Below are 15,455 nucleotides of genomic sequence, written 5' to 3'. Positions count from 1 at the left end.
GCTTCTGACTGGTGCAGCACCCGCCATGGCAGCCATTTGGGGAGTGAACCAATGGAAGGAAGACCTTTCTCCCTGTCTCTCTCACTGTCTATAACTCTACCTGTCAAATAGAATCCCTCTTATAGCCAAATTTTTCTATTATTAAAGCTAATTTAAAATAAAATTTGATCATAAGAAAAATATATATATGTGTATTTTAAAATATGGTTTCAGGCCGGCACCGCGGCTCACTAGGCTAATCCTCCGCCTAGCAGCGCTGGCACAGCGGGTTCTAGTCCCGGTTGGGGCGCCAGATTCTGTCCTGGTTGCCCCTCTTCCAGGCCAGCCCTCTGCTGTGGCCAGGGAGTGCAGTGGAGGATGGCCCAGGTGCTTGGGCCCTGCACCCCATGGGAGACCAGGAAAAGCACCTGGCTCCTGGCTCCTGCCATCGGATCAGCGCGGTGCGCCGGCCGCAGCGCGCCGGCCGCGGCGGCCATTGGAGGGTGAACCAACGGCGAAGGAAGACCTTTCTCTCTCTCTCTCTCTCTCACTGTCCACTCTGCCTGTCAAAAAAAAAAAAAAAATATGGTTTCAGATCCTGATTACTTATACTCCTCATAATACCTTTTCTTTTTAATGTAAGGTTTTCTTTTAAGAAGTGGGATTAAGGATTTATTCTATTCAAAAAGCATTGCTCAATTCTATGCTTAGCACAGTGCCTGGTATTTGGTATATAATCAAAAAATATCTGTTGAAAGAATAAGAGATGAACGTGTGAATAAATGAGTGATGGATGGGTGGACCAAGTAAGGCATCTGAAGCAATAAGGGCAAATATTCACGCAGTCTTTGTTTAATTCTTCTTTTTATTCCATAGTATATTTCCTGAATTTGTCTACCTTCTGACATCAAAGCTAACAAATACTCACATACTCACCTGAGTTTCCTAGCAAAATGCGTGTTCCAATAACAAAGGTGTTCTAGTCTCAAGATACATTTTTTTTCTCTAACAGTTAATGCTGATACCAGCTAATATATATTTGCCAAATATATTATGCATATAAAATACTTAGCATTTAGATATATGTCAGGTCCTATGTTAAGCACAGTATGCATATACTCTTACTAATATTCCCACTGAAGAATTAGATAATATTATATTCTCCAACTTATATCTGAGACTTAAAGAAAGTTAAGTAATTCCTCTAAGGTCACATAAGCATTGTAAGTGGGAAATTAAGATTCAGACCCAAGTTTGCCTAATTCCTGAGCAATCTCTTAACTGCTATGATAAATTGCTTTTTGGGATGCAAGAACATTCAGAAATTGTCAGAAGTGACTTTGAACTCCTGGAAGAGGTGCCTTAATTCCTCTTTAAGGTGAAAATTTATTCTATTGCTTACTACCAATTTAAAATAAAATTTTATCATCAGAAAACATATATATTTTTAATATGGCTCCAGATCACTGATTATTTATTACTCCACATAGTATCTTTTCTTTTCAATGTAAGATTTTCCTTTAAGAAGTGCTACTAAGGGTTTATTCTATACAAAAAGCATTGTTCAATCCTATGCTAAGCATAGTCCCTGATATTTGGTAGATAATCAAAAATATTTCTTTTTTTTATTTTTTGACAGGCAGAGTGGACAGTGAGAGAGAGAGACAGAGAGAAAGGTCTTCCTTTGCCATTGGTTCACCCTCCAATGGCCGCCACGGCCAGCGCATCGCGCTGATCCGATGGCAGGAGCCAGGTACTTCTCCTGGTCTCCCATGGGGTGCAGGGCCCAAGGACTTGGGCCATCCTCCACTGTACTCCCTGGCCACAGCAGAGAGCTGGCCTGGAAGAGGGGCAACCAGGATAGAATCCGGCGCCCCGACCGGGACTAGAACCCGGTGTGCCGGTGCCGCAAGGCGGAGGATTAGCCTATTGAGCCGTGGCGCCGGCAAAAATATTTCTTAAAATAATAATTGGGGCCAGTGCGGTGACTCACTTGATTAATCCTCCACCTTGCAGTGCCGGCATCCCATATGGGTGCCGGGTTCTAGTCCCGGTTGCTCCTCTTCCAGTCCAGCTGTCTGCTGTGGCCTGGTAGGGCAGTAGAGGATGGTCTAAGTGCTTGGGCCCCTGTACCCGCATGGGAGACCAGGAGGAAGCACCTGGCTCCTGGCTTAGGATCTGTGTAGCTCTGGCCATAGCAACCATTTGGTTCACCCCCACCAAACAGAAGGAAGACCTTTCTCTCTGTCTCTCCCTCTCACTGTCTAACTCTGTCAAATTAAAAAAAAATTAAAAACTATAAAATAAAATAGTAAGTGGATGAATATGTGAATAATTGAATGGATGGAGGAATGGACTGATGGATGAACCAAATAAGGCATCTCAAGCATGAATGGTTTTTTTAGGGCATTTTGTTATAGCAGCCTGAATGGATTGAGTATGACCAATATTCCAAGAGAGAAGAATTAGCCTCCACTTCTTAAACGGAGGGATTTCAAATAATTTGTGTGCAGAGTTGAAATCATCATAGCTGCATCGTCTTTCAGTTGTTTGACTTTTTGATTTAACTTTATTTCTGGGATATCTATGCAAAGAAAACATAGGGTAAATGCTATATAAGTTAAGCTATCTATGTTATGTTACACTAGTGAAAAATCAGAAAACATCTAGTCATAGAGGAATGGAATACTGTACATTTAAAATTATTCTGAAGCCCATATAAGGACAAGAACAAAATGTCCATGATGAAATATTTATGAGAGCACAAATTTATGTTATCATTTCAAGTCTAAAAAAACATACACAAAAGGAGACCAGGTGAAAACCAACTAAAATAACAACAATAATGTGTGAATTGGTAAAATGATGGGAGACTCTTGTCTTTCTGTGTTTCCAGATTTCCTATTTTATAGCTGTTATGTATTATTCTGCTACATATAACTGTGTTATAATTTTTTTTAAAGGACATAAAGATAATACTGACTTTCTATTTAAAGGAGCCAGTAGGGGTTTTTGTATTTGAGTGTGCGTTGCAAAAAACAGACTGTATTGCGATCCACAGATAAGCTGGAGGTATTATATTAGTAATGAGAGAGGCATAGATGCTTGCCCCCATCCCCTGGCTGAGGGTCAAAGAGGGACATGAGCCACATCTCACAGAGGTTCTGATCTTCAGGGTGGGCCTGGTGGAGAAGCAGCAAACACTGCTCTGTTACTGTCTGGCCCTCTGAGCCCCTGCCTGCCTCCCACTGACTGAGTCATGAGAATCTAGGGTCCAAAGGAGTCCTGAGAGAGCCGTTCCAAAAGGTGAGCCTCCCACAACACGGAGAAGTATAAGGAATGGGCCTGTCAGGGTAAATGGAGATACTCAACCCAGGGAATTATTTATTTATTTATTTATTTTAAAGAGAGACAGAAAGATGGACATCCATCTCTCAAACCCTGGTTCACTCTACAAATGCCCTCAACAGCCTGAGCTGGGAACTCAATCTAGGTCTCTCATGTGGGTGGCAGGGGCCCACGTACTTGAGCCATCGCCTGCTGCCTTCCAGGGTGCATGTTAGCAGGAAACTGGAATCCAAAGCAGAGCCTGGACTCAAACCCAGGCACTCAGATACGGGATGTAGGCATCCCTGGTGGCATCTTACCCACTGTGTCAAAGGCCCGCCTCTGTGGGGGATTATTTTAAATGGCTAGAAGGTTCTCTGCTTTGGTGAGAAGTACAAAGGTGTTGCAGATAATGTACACCTCTGTACTAAAAACTGACATCAGCAATATTTGACAACTATCTACTGGCATCAAAATGTTCATAGAGATACGTCTACAGATACCTCACTAGTCATGGACAATTTCACTCTACACACAATCAGACTGCTACATTTCAGATCATGGTAATTCAAACTGATTTTTGAACCTGGATATGCATATATCACGCCAACTTCTATGTAAATATAGATGGTATGCAAACTGGCAGGACATTTTCAGTGAAACTCACACTAGTTTACCTCTTGATAAAGCTGTTTTCCTTCAAGTAAGAGATGCCAAAAAGTGGACATTTCCATTAGTTGTATGGTGAACTTCACTGAGGAAATGCTTTGTCCAAACTCACATTTTTCAGTTGCACCCCTGCCCCACCCCCTGGAAAACCAAAATCTAAGCTGGTTCCTCAGTTGTATTTCTAAATATGTAACCTGATATATGACCATGCCCTTATGGTGTAAGCATGAAAAACTTCATCTCTTCAGTGTCTCTGAAAACAAATGTAATGTTCATCCAAACGAGAATGCTCTTTTATATAATTGACATAAATGTGCTCTTTTTTTTCTATATGAGGGAACATTATGGTAAAAATAATCCCACCCACCACTGTCTATTTAAGGTGGAACTTCTGTCCCATTCTGTAGTCCAGCAGTGTGGTTGTCTCAAGGATGATTCTGTCATCCCAAACCCCACCCCATCCCTGACCCCCCCCCGCCAGGGAGCAGAAACATTCTTTTTTGGAAAGGGGGCTGTCCTGTCTTTAGAGGGAAAAGGGGCCAGACATGCAGAAGGACCCACAGAGCTCAGGGCCCTCCCACACAAGAAATCATGGTCACACAGTGAATCAACACCACAGGAACTGGGAAACCAAGAGTCAGCTGAGGGAACAAGTGATTCTTCTGCTCCTTCTAGGTTAAGTCTTTTATCTAAGCATATTTAATATCTCAGGTATATTCAATATTCTTTTAAAAAAATCTAATACTGACATTTTACTTGGTTCCCACTGTGAACTGAATGCTTCTGGGCTTAGTCTCTTAAACTAAATCAGCCACACTTGCAACTAAAAAAAAAAAATACAAGCTGATCGTTTTGTGCTCACAGATTGGGAGTCAGGAGGCCTGGGTTCTTGGCTGCTTGTCCACACAGAAGCTCTGCCTTGCACAAGTCAGCTCACTTCTCTATGCTCCTGCCCTCTCATCTATAATGGGAAGAAACTGGACAACACAATGACATTTCAAAGCTGCACCCAGAAGAGCTAAACAAATCAACATCAAATAAGACAGTTGTTATTCCAGCTGAAGAATAAGATGTGACTTTAATTATCATCAAATGGAATGGGTGTGTAGAAGCAGAAAGAAGAACTGTTCCCATTTCTCAACCCTGTGTCGCTTTTCTGTGTCTTCCTTTTGCAGCTACATCCTCATGATAGTTATAGTTAATGATACATGTGGCAGCCACAGACATTTTTCTCCTATGATGGGCGCTTTCACCTGCCCCTCCCTATCCCATCCCTAGGCTTTTCCCATTGATATCCTTTCCAAAGAGACCAAGATCTAGAAATCTGTTCCTTCCAGTCTCTCATAGTCTTTATCAATTTGTTCTTGGGCCTTTCCTACAATCTGTCCCTTCCTCTGTTCCTTTGTCATCATTCAAGATTTCATTTTCCTTCAACAGGACAAGAGATCCTATGCAAATATTTTTCTGTTTTTCAGCTTTAATCATCACAATGCTTTTGTAATTATCTTTCTAACCTAAATTAAGCATCTCATTCCTGCCCAAAATTGTTTGCAAGTCATAGTTGTTTTATGATGATGAAAATTATAACTGAAGAAAATTAACACTTTTAGCTAAAGTAGATATTTTTTCCAATATTGGAGGCAGTATTATTCATTGCACACTTGTTATACTTAACCAAATAGTGGGGTACTAATATTTTATCTTAAGTTTGAGTCTCTGGACTTTGCATTCAAGGATGTACATTTATATTCCAAATTTCTGCTAATTAAAGAATAATTATGTTTCTATAATTAGTAGTAGTTCGCTGTTGTTGTTTTCATGTAATCATGAAAAGCTACATGATTACATCATATATATGAAGTAGAAATTACCTTTTCTACCCATTAAAATATTTTAGAACTCTATAGTTGCTACATGATAATTAAATCGGCATGTATTTTCAACAATTTACAAAGTGACCATGCCAAGTTGCCAAATTCTATCTTTGATATTTTATCAAATTCAAGGGAAAGCTTAAAAGAATGGAAATGCATTACTTACACCTATTACTTTGCTAAAACATAAAATCCAAAATCTCTCCTTGGATTCTGAACCCTGAACAATTGCACTAGGTATCTGACAAAAACAAAAGCCATGTTTTCTCAAATTCCAGATATAAAAGATATTGATATTCTGCTGCCAACCTCACATTTCATGGCATGATCCACTGTCAAAAGGACTGAAACATGGACAAATAGAGAAAGGTGTTATCAACCAGTGAAGTAATCCAAAGAGTTTCAGAATATGGAGTATGTATCAGCTGAAAATAATTATAGACCAAACGACTCTCAGCCATGGGAGGTCATTTACACTGGAGAAATTCTAGCTGACGGAAGATTCCCTGATGATCACAATTTCTCTATTACAAATCTAAAGCCAAAATGCTTTTTTTGTTAAATGTTCATTCTTTATTTTGTCTGTTTTTTTTTGAAAGGCCAGAGAAAACCTGATTATATTTTTTCCTTCTACAATTATGTATTGTAAAGTCTTAATCTCCAAGTTACATTTAAAGTATCTGACAATGCTTGGAAAAACTTTTTTTTTTAAGACAGATTTATTCAGTGTCATGATCAGACTATTACATTTAGCAATCAACAGCACGGGTGCAAAAAAAAAAGGAAAAAAAAAACTACATTAAAAACCTTTGTTGCAATGCTTTAAACTATCCACAAAAATTAAAATAGCTTGTTATACAATTAATCAAAAACACAATCCTTGAGTTTTTTTGTCCACACACATGAGTATGATCTAAAACATGTCTTCTTTGTAGCAGCTAGGCCCTGCCACCATGGTGCTTGGCTGAGTTCACAAATCTGTTGTAACTTGTAGCTTCCCTGTCATGTCTCTGGCTCTCCTCTCCTGCTAAGACTTTAATAAACTAGGCAGTTATTAAAACCTTCTGCCACTGCCACAGCTACTATTGCTGCTGCGAGAACCTCCATAGCCACCTTGATTTCGTAATTTGGCAAAATATTGGCTGCCACCACCATAGGGGCCAGAGCTTCTGTCTCCAAAATTTCCTCCCTTCATGGGTCCAAAATGAGGCTGTTGTAATTGCCAAAATCACTGCAGCTTCCACTGCCTCCAAAATTGCTTCCATCATTACCAAATCCATTGTAACCACTCCCACTCTGCCACCATAACCACCACCACCTTGGCTGCCACCAAAGCCACCAAGACCACTGAATTTCTTCCATAACCAAAGTTGTCATTGTTACCAAAACCACCGCTACAATCACCATGGAAGTTTCTAGAACCACTTGGACCTCTTGGGGTGGATGAAGCACTGGCCATCTCCTGCTTCGACAGGGCCTTCCTTACTTCATAGCTTGACCGCTTGACCATTCACAGGGTGGTATTTCTGAATGACAGTCTTATCCACAGAGTCATGGTTGTCAAAGGTCACAAAAGCAAAGCCCCTCTTCTTGCCACTGTCTCTATCACTTATGCTCTAAATCACCTCGATTTTCCCATACTGTTCAACATTATCTCAGAGGTGGTGCTCTTCAGTGTTTTCTTTAATGCCACGAACAAAGATCTTTTTCATAGTTCGATGCGCACCTGGTCTTTGGAAATCTTCCCTTGAGACAGCCTTCTTTGGTTCCACAACTCTTCCATCCACCTTGTGTGGCCTTGCATTCATGGCCGCATACACCCCCTCCACGGAGGCATAGGTGACAAACCCAAAGTCCTTGGAGCGCTTGGTGTTCGGGTCTCTCATTACCACGCAGTCGTTGAGCATGCCCCACTGCTCAAAATGGCTCCTCAGGCTTCATCAGTTGTTTCAAAGTGCAGCCGCAGATGAAGAGCTTCCGCAGCTGCTCGGGCTCTCTAGGAGACTCTGACAGACATGACGGCAGCAGGAAGAGAGAATCTGAGGATGCTTCCTTCGCAGCATCCACAGGCAGAAAGGGGAAATACTTTGTAAACATTAAAATTTTGTATTTGATTTTTCTCTCTTTCCTTCCCCCCTTTTTCCCTCCTCTACCACCTCTCTCCCTCCCCTTCCCCTCCCCCTCCCCCTTCTCCTCCCCTTCATCTCCTTCTCCTCCTTGTTTTTAAGGAGAGTGTGTCTTGAACCAGAGCCAATATGGATTTGTACATACCACTGAAAAAGACACGTTAATTCTATCTCCTCCCATATTGGCTGTACAGAAAACCCAGCTAATAGAGCCTACAGTTAGAGACACAGCTGAAGATAAGTGGTTATTCTTCATGGGCACCTGGTGATTATCTGCTCAACCAAGAGAACAAAAAGGTCCCCACGGTCACTGGGTGAAGATAGACAATTATTGGTTCCAAGGCTGGAATTATCCATGACTAAAGCTACATTGCTAAGCACTGATTGCTTAAAATCTATAGATTTTTTTTTAAAGGTTTATTTATTTGAAAGGCAGAAGTGAGAGAGAGAGAGAGAGAGAGACAGTTCCATCCTCTGGTTCATTCCCCAAATGGTTGAAACAGACACGGGTTGCCCAGGCTAAAGCCAAGACCCAGAAACTCTACCCAGGTCTCCCACATGGGTGTGGCAGGGGCCCACGTGCTCAGGCCATCTGTCCCTGCCTGTCAGACACATTACCAGGAAGTTGGACTGGAAGTGGAGCAGCCTGGATTGCTCGGATATGGGGTGCTGGCATCACAGCAGCAGCTTAGTCAGATGTGTCCCAATGCCAGCCCATCAATATTTAATTTTATGTATGGGGTTTGGTTAGGGTGTTGTATTCTGATAAGTTTCTCTCTGCATACACCTTGAAAGTGGTCATCTGTACACAGCCTCTTGCTGAACAATCCGTGCTGTCATCTCCACTGTGACCCAACTCCTTCCTTGCTCTTCAGCTTCATCTGCAAAGCGAAAATGCTAATAAAACCACAAAACTAACATTGTCTTCTACTTCTTATTACCTCTCAATTTTGTTTCTATAAAGGGTAGTACAGGTATAATTAGAAATTGAATCTATTTTCTTTCTTATATCTGTAAATATAAAGCCTGCTTTATGAATATTCATTAGGTAAAATGTCAGTTCAGTCCAACAGAACTTCCTCCAATGATGAAATTTTCTAGATCTCCACCAGTCACATGAGCCTACTGAGCATTTGAAGTGTAGCTGTCGTAAATAAGGAATGGAATTTTTTATTTATTTCATTTTAATTAGTCTTAATTTAAGTTTGCACAATTGCATGTGGCTGGAGGTTACTTTTTTTTTTTTTTTTTTTTTTGACAGGCAGAGTGGACAGTGAGAGAGAGAGACAGAGAGAAAGGTCTTCCTTTGCCGTTGGTTCACCCTCCAATGGCCGCCACTGTCGGCGCGCTGCGGCCGGCGCACCGCGCTGATCCGATGGCAGGAGCCAGGAGCCAGGTGCTTTTCCTGGTCTCCCATGGGGTGCAGGGCCCAAGCACCTGGGCCATCCTCCACTGCACTCCCTGGCCACAGCAGAGGGCTGGCCTGGAAGAGGGGCAACCGGGACAGAATCCGGCGCCCCAACCGGGACTAGAACCTGGTGTGCCGGCCCCGCTAGGCGGAGGATTAGCCTAGTGAGCCGCGGCGCCGGCTTGGAGGTTACTTATTTGAGAGTACAAATCTACAGTTTGACTTGAAGGGCACCAAGTAGGTTCCTCTGTCCCCAGATTTCTGTATCCCTATTTCTTATGATTCTGCAGTCTGCATGAGCTGAAACCAATCCTTTAAGAAATGGTAATCAGGAGGCTGGCATTCGGCAAACTGATTAAGACACTGCTTGAGCCACCCTCATTCCATACGGGATCAATGCACTTCTGATCAATGTACTGCTAATAAGCCCGGGAGGAAGAAGTGGTGGCTCATATACCTGGGTCCCTGCAACCCACATGGGAACCTGTGTTGAGTTACTGCCTCCTAGATTTGGCCTGGCTGTGCTTGGCTGTTATGGACATTTGGGGAATGAACTATCAGACAGAAGATCCCTCTGTCTCTGTGCCTTTCTGCCTTTCAAACAAATGAAAAATAATTTTTAAAAATTCATAAGCAAAATGAAATTAAAACTATGTGCCAGTCAGAGTTCTTGCTTGCACACAAAAAGTTGATTTACACATCAAGAATGTTTGTGTAAGTATACAAGCAGACTACTGAATTGAAAGAAACCCTGGAGAATCTAGGTTGAGCTAGCACAAAGCAAGGTGATGCATGGCCAAGATCCTGCCACCAAGAACAGTCTACCTAGTTTGCCAGCACTGGCCTTGACACCTTTAGATACTTGTCATCACTGCAAAGTTCTGTTGCCCTTGGTCTCTCTATTCCATCTGTCAAACTTACAGTTCCATGATGACCACTTCCAATAACCTACTGTGGGGAGCAGCTCGGACTAGACTAAGTTACTGGAATTAAGACTTATTCTATGCATCTGCTCTCCTCTGTGGGGAGCAGCTCGGACTAGACTGTTACTGGAATTAAGACTTATTCTATGCATCTGCTCTCCTACAATATGGCGCTGGGAGAGGAGAAAACAGCTTCTACCCAGCTGCCTCCAGTTCAACCAATAAACTGTAGGACTTGCTCCTGATTGGAGAGCAGCGTACTCGGCGTGTGGGCAGCCGAGTTAGGATTGGCGGAGGAGGACTATAAAGGAGGAGAGAGACGGCATGCACCGGGAACATCTATGGGGAACATCTAAGGGAACCCGTGCAGCCCCCGAGAGAGCCGGCCGGCGGTGTGCCGCTCCCCTGCGGAAGTGGGGAATGCGGCCAGGGGGAACTGCCCTTCCACGGAGGTGGAAGGGATAGTAGCCAACCCGGGAAGAACCAGCAGCAAACCCGGGGAGGGCCGAGCAGACGAGAGAACAGCGCAGGGTCCTGTGTCGTTCCTCCACGAAGAGGGGGAGCGACATAATGGTGCCGTGACTCGGATATGAAGCCTAGGCAAGGTCCTGTGTTGCTCCTCCATGAAGACGGGGAGCGACATAATGGTGCCGTGACTCGGATAGGAAACGTGACTCGGATAGGAAACTTAGGAGGGAAGAAATGGGAAGAAGTGGAGAATACCGGAGAGGGAGACTGGCGGACAGCCTAGGGAAAAGCCGGACGAGAGGGGTGCCGGAAGAAGCTATTGAAAGCCTAGGCATAGACTTGGATATGGACTGTGGGAAAGAAGTTAGGATTGAAAGCGAAAGTGAAAGCTTTCATAGACTCGGATGCGGACTATGGCGGGGAAGCTAGGAGATTGAAAGCGAAAGTGAAACCTGGAGGAGGCTTGGACTCGGATACGGACTGTGGGAAAGAAGTTAGGATTTAAAGTGAAAGCAAGAAGAAACTTAGATACGGACTGCAGGTTGAAAGTGAAAGTGAAACCTAGAGGAAACTTGGACTCGGATACGGACTGTGGGGAGAAGCCAGGAGAAATGAGAGGAATATTGTTGGAAGAAAACTTAAGGAAACATACCGGGTAGAGAAAAATGTTAGGGAGGATGAAGCCGCGAGTGTAGGCTGAGGCGGAGATATAAGCCACCTTGGAATTCTTCAAGTCACCCCGGGGAGCAAGAGGCGAAGATCTGGAACCAGAGGCAGAGACGTGGGCCGCCAGGTTGAAATTCGCCAGGTTAGTCCGGGGAACTTGGACTGAATGCCGGTGGTGGCGGAAACATTCGCGGAAGCCGCTGCGTGCAGAGAGAGCACGGGGCGTGAATAGATAGGGAACGGGGCTGGCGTAGGCCGTGGTGCAGACGCGAAGGGCGTGGAGACCGCGGAGCGCGCGAAGCCGAGCCGCGCAGATGAGGCGCGGGCTGAAGCGGCGCAGAGCCGGGAACCCGCCGGCGGGGCGAGGCGCCGGAAAGCCGCAGGGATAAGAGAAACAGAAGTTTAGAAGTAAAAGAGAAATAGGAATGCTGGAAGATAGAAGTAAAATGGGAGAAATAGGAATGCCCGGAGATAGAGAAATAGAGAAAAATAAGGCCTCCCCTCAACATGGCAATGAGAAAGCTTGGATTCGGTCTGCCCGATTAGTGAGGCGATGAGCACCTGGGCGGCTAGCAGCTTATGCGCCGCAGGTCACCGAAGACAGGCACGAATTAACATCAGTAAGGCTTCCCCACAATGCAACAATTAGGAGGCTTGGATTCGGTCTGCCTGATTAAGGCGGTAAGCGCCAGCAAGCAGCTCGACCAAAGCATGAGCTGCAGGTCACCGAAGATAGGCACGAACCAACACTAATAAGTCTCCCCCACAATACGGCAATGAGAAGGCTTGGATTCGGTTTGCCTGATAGGTTTTGTAAGCCCCTGCGGGCAGAGCAGAGCATGCGCTGCAGGGCACCGAACACAGGCACGCATCAGCGCCTAAAAACCTCCTCACAATGGCGAAGAGAGGACCCGGATTCGGTTTTCCTGATTGATAGGACTTGTAAGAGCCTGTGGCAACTCTAGCAAGTAGAGCAGAGTGTGTGCCGCGGGACACCGAAGACAGGCGCGTATCAACGCCAAAAATAAAAAGAAAGGGGGATCTGTGGGGAGCAGCTCGGACTAGACTAAGTTACTGGAATTAAGACTTATTCTATGCATCTGCTCTCCTCTGTGGGGAGCAGCTCGGACTAGACTGTTACTGGAATTAAGACTTATTCTATGCATCTGCTCTCCTACAATATGGCGCTGGGAGAGGAGAAAACAGCTTCTACCCAGCTGCCTCCAGTTCAACCAATAAACTGTAGGACTTGCTCCTGATTGGAGAGCAGCGTACTCGGCGTGTGGGCAGCCGAGTTAGGATTGGCGGAGGAGGACTATAAAGGAGGAGAGAGACGGCATGCACCGGGAACATCTATGGGGAACATCTAAGGGAACCCGTGCAGCCCCCGAGAGAGCCGGCCGGCGGTGTGCCGCTCCCCTGCGGAAGTGGGGAATGCGGCCAGGGGGAACTGCCCTTCCACGGAGGTGGAAGGGATAGTAGCCAACCCGGGAAGAACCAGCAGCAAACCCGGGGAGGGCCGAGCAGACGAAAGAACAGCGCAGGGTCCTGTGTCGTTCCTCCACGAAGAGGGGGAGCGACAACCTACAATTGAAATTGTGTCATTGTATCACCCCTTAAAGATCCAAGTTATAGCGGCCAGTCAATGCAGAGGAAATATTTGCCCATCTTTTGGATTCATAGACACTTCCCCCTCCCTATATACAGGTAAAGGAGGGGGACAGTATAGGCAAAAGTATTCCTTCAAATGAAAAATTCTAATTTTACTTAAAAATAGATTAGCCTTAGTGCAAACTGGAACGAAGTAGAAGCAGAATCAGAGTGATTTGCTTTACAGAAAAATGTTATTTAGATCTTTTAAATTTTCTGAATAGGGCTGGTATTTTTTATTAATCACAAGTCAGTAAATTATACCATAAAATTGTATAATTATATATAATTACAGTTATGTATAATTATATGTAATTGATCATTATGACCTTATAATTCATAATTTATCACTGCCTTGGTTAAGTTAATGGTTGTTGCCATTGAAATCTACCAAGCAAAGGTCAGGGGAGTGGCACTGCTCGGTGTGCGCCTGCCATCTAGTGGCAGAAGCATTGATAATGTCAGAAACTCTAGAGTGCTTGAAAGGAGAGGTTTGCCAGAGGTTTGCCCCACTTTACATTTTTCACAATTAATCATGCCTTGCAAACTTTTAGACCTTTGAAATGTCCTTCCATTTTATTCTAGCTCATTACAGGTTAATTATAAAAACAAATCTCTGGAAGCCAAAACATACCTAACCATTATTTCATTCCCATGTCAACTAAAGCCAAGATCCCTTTCTAAGACTGCTTTTATTTTGTTTACAGAAAAAGCACTGACTTGGCCACGCTGTTATTCTTCCACAGAGAATGCTGACCACTACTACAGATGAGCAAATCAACACTAAGTCACTACTGGCTTCAAAAGAGATTTTTTTTCTTCAAAACAATGAAAAAGGGCTGGCATCTTGGCACAGCAGGTGAAGCCACCACCTGCAATGCTAGCATCCCATATGATTGACACTTCAAGTCCTGGCTGCTCCACTTCCAACCCAGTTCCCTGCTAATGTGTCTTGGGATGGAGCAGATGACCCATGTGCTTGGGCCCCTTCACCCATGTGAAAGACTTGGATGGAGTTCTAGGCTCCAGCTTTGACTTAGCCCAGACGTGACCATTGTGATCATTTGGGGAGTGAATCCATGGATAGAAAATCAATCCTCCCACCCCTGCTGCCTGTCCCTCGCTCTCTGTAACTCTTTCAAATAAATATTTTAAAGAATTCAATGATAAGCTTAATTTAAGAAAATAATGAAAGAGGACTGATCAATGCATTTGCAATTACTCAAGTAATAATGGAAGAGTCAAGTCAAGAGTAAATGAGAGAGCCACATGTCAGCTTCATTTCTTTACACTTTGTGGATTTAGAAGGTAGTGACTGTCAAAGATCATGCCCTGTTAGCAAAATCAACACCATCTATTTCTCTCATATCTGCAGTAAAATTCATCTTATATCTCCAAGATATTTTCTTACTGCAATGTTTCCCTCCATGAACACAACCAAAAGAAGGAATAAATATCAGATAAGCAACATGTTTCAGGTGTGGCTGCAAAGGTGCGATGAGGCTGGCCCAGGCAGCACTAAGGGAGGCCTGTGCTCCCCAGGGACAGGGTGAATGAGTCTGTGATTCCCCTGGTGTGGCTAGTAGGCTGTCCTTCATTCACACTCTACAAGGGAGTGACTGAGAATTGTATTAGCCATAAAGGCAAGATAGAGCTGAGGCTTGGAGACTGAAGACTCTATGGGAATGGGCTGGAAGGAAAGGATGAAGATTGTTTCTGATAATACACGTTTTGAAATTTTGAGTGGCAAATGATTTTGTTTTTTAGTTCCATTAATTTTCATTTATTTATTTTCACTGACCACACACACACACACACACACACACACACACAGGGTGAGCCTCGGGGGTTGGGGTAGGGAGAGGGATCTTCCACTCATGGTTCATCCATCACATGCCCACCATAACCAGGACTGGGTCCACCTGAAGCCAAGGAGCCTGTGTTGCAATCCAAGTTTCCCATGTGAGTGGCAGGGACTCGCGTACTGGAGCCATCACCTGCTACCTTTCACAGCACACATGGGCAGGAAGCTGGATCAGAAGCAGAGCATCCAGGACTCAAACCAGGCCCTCTGTTACAGGATGCAGGCATCCAAGCTGGTGACTTAATCACTGTGCCACATGCCTACTCCCAGAGAATGAGTATGAGAAAGTGCTGGGTAGGTGGGACATCCAGGCGGAAGCCCCCTAGGAATACAGTTGTGATGTTAGGAAGAGGGTGGACCAGTTAAGGGAAGTCTTTCTCTCCTTTTTGGATGCCCCTTTACCCTTCTCCTTGCGTAGGTCTCCCCATTTCTCTTTTCCCCTTAATATTGCTCCTTCCCTCCTCTGCTGAGGCTAACTCTCTTTAACAGCCAAATTAGTTT

At 44.2% G+C, this 15,455-nt stretch overlaps 1 protein-coding gene and 1 pseudogene across 1 annotated transcript in view; one reads left to right on the top strand and one right to left on the bottom strand.

Annotated features, from left to right (window-relative positions):
• MICU3 (mitochondrial calcium uptake family member 3) overlaps nt 1-14,161 on the top strand; it is a 136,791-nt gene extending 122,630 nt beyond the window's left edge. Inside the window, exon 15 of the mRNA XM_008251192.4 lies at nt 13,798-14,161. The gene's annotated coding sequence lies outside the window, so the exon portion shown is untranslated. The remainder of the gene's footprint in view (nt 1-13,797) is intronic.
• On the bottom strand, nt 590-7,919 carry LOC138848674 (heterogeneous nuclear ribonucleoprotein A1-like; annotated as a pseudogene).
• Nucleotides 14,162-15,455: the final 1,294 nt, after the last annotated feature.

This window comes from Oryctolagus cuniculus, chromosome 2, assembly GCF_964237555.1.
Source record: "Oryctolagus cuniculus chromosome 2, mOryCun1.1, whole genome shotgun sequence".
NCBI lineage: Eukaryota > Metazoa > Chordata > Mammalia > Lagomorpha > Leporidae > Oryctolagus > Oryctolagus cuniculus.
This window is presented reverse-complemented; position numbering and strand designations above follow the sequence as displayed.